This window comes from Octopus bimaculoides, chromosome 2, assembly GCF_001194135.2.
Source record: "Octopus bimaculoides isolate UCB-OBI-ISO-001 chromosome 2, ASM119413v2, whole genome shotgun sequence".
Classification (NCBI taxonomy): Eukaryota; Metazoa; Mollusca; class Cephalopoda; order Octopoda; family Octopodidae; genus Octopus; species Octopus bimaculoides.
The window spans coordinates 73,724,915-73,729,115 of NC_068982.1; positions in this window are offsets into that span (position 1 = coordinate 73,724,915).

A 4,201-nucleotide genomic window follows, 5' to 3' on the forward strand; every position below is an offset into this window, starting at 1 on the left:
AGGAACTGGAATACATATGATTCGAATTTCATCAAAATTGCACATGAGGGTTCTTTCCCTCTTTACACACCCTAAAAAATTCTAATCATGAGACATGTATCCCATACTATTGATCTTTATGCGCATATTCCAAAATTTCAGTCTTCCGGAACCTGTAAAAAGGATTTTGCTCCTGAAAAATGGAGCTCATGGAGCTCTAAAATGTGGGAATGAAGGCCCCTATTGGGTGTGGGTGTGTTAATGTCAACCAGAGAAGTTGAATTGTTGGGAATCATTTTAACTTGGGTCTAATATGTATTGTTTGAATTTCTTTGAAATAGGAAATATATGTTCACTGAGTTTCTAAAAGAGAGCAAAGCTACAGGAAATCAAAAGACGAATGATCACGATAATCAGTCAGCTACCCTGGTCTAGTCGTTACTACTCCCAAATGTAGGATTCCTCACCATACAGGTGACAGGCACAGCAGTAAGATGCATTACGGATCTATGGCAATTGGAAGGGCATGACCCAATTGAAATAACAACGTGTGACGTTTGGAGTAAAGGGAAATGAAAGTGTCGCCTCTGGAGTTTGCAAATGACCATTATATCGATAGGTAACTGGGCAGAAAAAATTTACAATCAATAAATGTCTTAGAACAACCAGTCACTCATCTAGGAAGGGCTTGAAATCAATGTTACCAACTGGGGATTATATGTGACCCAGTGATAATAAAAAGGCTGAAAGGAGGTCTGCAACGAAATAATTTTACTCAACACTTTGCAAGTGAATCAGTGGAGGCAAAGATGCGTTTTATTTACTTGACAATTTATGCGCCACATTGCAGAAATCACAATGTAAGTATATATGAAAGGATAGTCTTACACTGTTGTACCGTTGAATTACAAATAATGCTCATCTGTTATGTTCGGGTGACCCTATAGCTTCCAATGGTACAACTGTATTCGTCTTTGCTTAGGAAAAATGACTAAATTGTGGGTGTGAAGTCACCATGAAGGGGTCTTTGTAACTTCTAAGAAGAAGAAATTTTAGAAATATTACTCTATTTGTGTGTAATATGTATGGTCAAAATTTCATCAACATCAAAAATATATGAATTTTCATGGGGGTTATGGCCGTTATGCATAGAATATAATTTCCAAATTCATAAAGATCCATTCAGTACTTTTGACGTAGTTTTGGATAAAAAAAAACAAATGACTAATGTGAGTGTTTGTGTGCATGTATATGTGTGTGTATGGGTGTATATATGTATAGATATCTGTATGTATGTATATATGTGTATATATGTGTAGATGAGAGTATAGTTTCACTGTAGTAGATACAGTATGAAAATGAAACCATTAAAGTGAAAGTATCTGTCATTACAGTATCGAAATGTGATTGTTTCAGTTTTGATACTAAAATGGAATAGTTTCATTTTTAAAGTGAAAATATTTGATGTGAGTGTTTTTGTTTCACTTTTGACACATAATACTTAAATAGTAGAGGAGATATGATGATGCTGTGGGCTGGAACTATGCAAGAAGTTAAAAATTTATTTTGATTAAAACAGAACCGGGACCCTAAATAAGGCATGTGTAAAATTTGAATGAAATTGGTTGTGTACTTCTCGAGTTTTAGGGATTCACACAGACACAGACAGACAGACAGACAGATAGACAGACAGACAGACAGACAAACAAACAGACACACACACACACACCCATTCTCATTTATATATATATATACACACACACACATGAAAAATTACGATTTGTATATCAGAACTAGTATGCTAGTAGATAATATAGTAGCAGCTAAAACACTGTACGGGAAGCAGACTGGATGATGATAATGTACATCGAGCTCTAAATCAGTGGTTCTTAACCATTTTACTACCACGCCTCCCCTAAGAATTTGTCCTTTTCTCTACGCCCACCTCTTGCATCTATGAATAAAATTCCCGCCCAGGTTTTAAATAAAATCTAAAATATGTTTTTAGTCTTTTTTTATTGAATATGACTTAGTTACATTATACAAAATATGTATAATTTTATTTATAATCACATCATACAAAAAGTGAGATACTTGACACTACCTCTTAGCTACAAGATCTTGAATGCTAGAGAGTGTACCACATAAGTACCTTTCAATGTTCAGCCTGTTTCTGTACTTGGTCTTGACAGCAACAAGCATGGAATATGCAGCTTCACAAAGATACGTGAATCCAAACATAGCTAAAATCCGAATAGCCTGATGTGAGATCAGAGGCTAAACAGAAGGATACTTGATCCAGAACGTTTCAAGATCTAGTTCTTTGAAGTCTTCTTTACCTGGGAAGTTGAAGTTCAGCTCAAGAAACTCCTCTTGCACTTCATCCAAAAATCAGTCACTTCACATTGAAATGGGTTCCTGATGAATTTACAAGCTTTCAAGTCAGATGAGTGATTATTATTTGCATTAACTCAGAATCAAAGTTAGCGAGAGCAGAATCCAAGTAAATAAAACTAGCTGTATTTCCCTACTGAATTCAACATACTAGAGGTCGAGTTTGGCCATGAAGGTTCGAATGGTGTCGTGGTGCGTGAGAATGTTGACCCTTGTAGTTTAAGGTCGAGAGCATTCAACGCTTCGAAGACGTCCACCAGGTAAGCTAGAGATAGCTGAAAGCCTTCAGACTGGAACTTGTCATGGAGATCTGCTTTCTGCTGCAAATCTAGAAATATTGCTACTTCTCGTAGTTCATAAAGCCGTCCAGGCATGTTCCCTTTTGATAGTCATCGTACGTTCGTGTGAAAAAGCAATGCTTCGTGTTCAGATTCTATATCTTTACACAACAGTTTGAAAAGACGACTGTTTAAGGCTCCACCTTTAACAAAGTTGACAACCATGATTGCCACGTTCAGGACATTTCTCATTTCAGTAGGTAAGGCTTCAAGATGAAGTATGCAGTGTGTACCTACAATAGATGGATTTTTTTCTTTCACCCTAGTAATGAGTACAGACTGCAAACCAAGCATGGCTGGAGCTCCATAAGTGCATACCCCTACCAGCGAACCGCACGGAAGTTGGTTTTCCTGAAAGAAGTTTGATACATCACAAAAAATAGCTGCTGCTGTTATCCAAATGTTAAACTAAAATTCAGATTTAAAAAGTACAAAAAGTACTAGATAAAACTAAAAGATATTCAAAATCTTTCCTTTTTTAAAAAAAAAAAGACTTATATTTTCGTACAAATAAATACAATATTTTATTGTACAACATTTCCTCTTTGACACAGTTGCCTAACACACAACGAGCATATACCAGTAGCTGAGAACACAAAGCGATGTCAGTCGTTTCGTCACACTGGATGGCAAAAACAGGCGAATCTCGTACTTGGTCGAAAATTTGACCTTTGATGTCTTGAGACAAGTCGTCGATCCTTCCTTCCCTTGACTGTATTATTTGATAGTGAAATCTGGGAAAGCTCGTTTGCACTATCTTTCCCCAGAACGAGTTCTGCTGCACGGGGAAGTCTTGGTTTTATGAGAGACTCTCCAATGTTATGGCTCTTCTTGCTCTTTGGCGATCTCATAGGAAGCCTCAACAGCCATTGAAGTTTGTTGCCGAAATGCCCCACTACCGTCCAAAATAGCTTGCTTCAAGGAATGTCTTTTTGTTTCAAAGAATGACTTGGGCTTGTCTGCAAGAGCAGGATGTGTTGTCCTCAAGTGGCGTTCCAAGTGTGAGAGACGCTTTCCATCATTGCTCAAAGTTTTCTAACATATCACACACTGGGGGACTTCTGTATCACCCTTCTGGAGCGACACGAATTCAAATCGAATATATTCGTTAAGATAATTCCGTTTCTTTGCACTCATGTGAACTATTTGATATGCAGTGGACAACACAAATATGTGAACCAAAGATAAGGCACGTGTAAGGTAATGTCAAGGCCCAAGTTAGAACGCTTGGAGTAAAAATTTCTGAAAAAAAATTAAAACAAAAAAATTTAGAATAAAAGTTAAATTAAAAGAAAAGTTACTCAAAAAATTTGTACAATAAAATATTGTATTTATTTGTACGAAAATATTTTTAAAAAATGTTTTTTTTAAAAAAGGAAAGATTTTGCTTAGCTTTTAGTTTTACCTAGTACTTTTTGTAATTCTTAAATCTGAATTTTAGTTTAACATTTGGCTTTATATTATAATTTTTTTGCGTACAAAAAAATTTA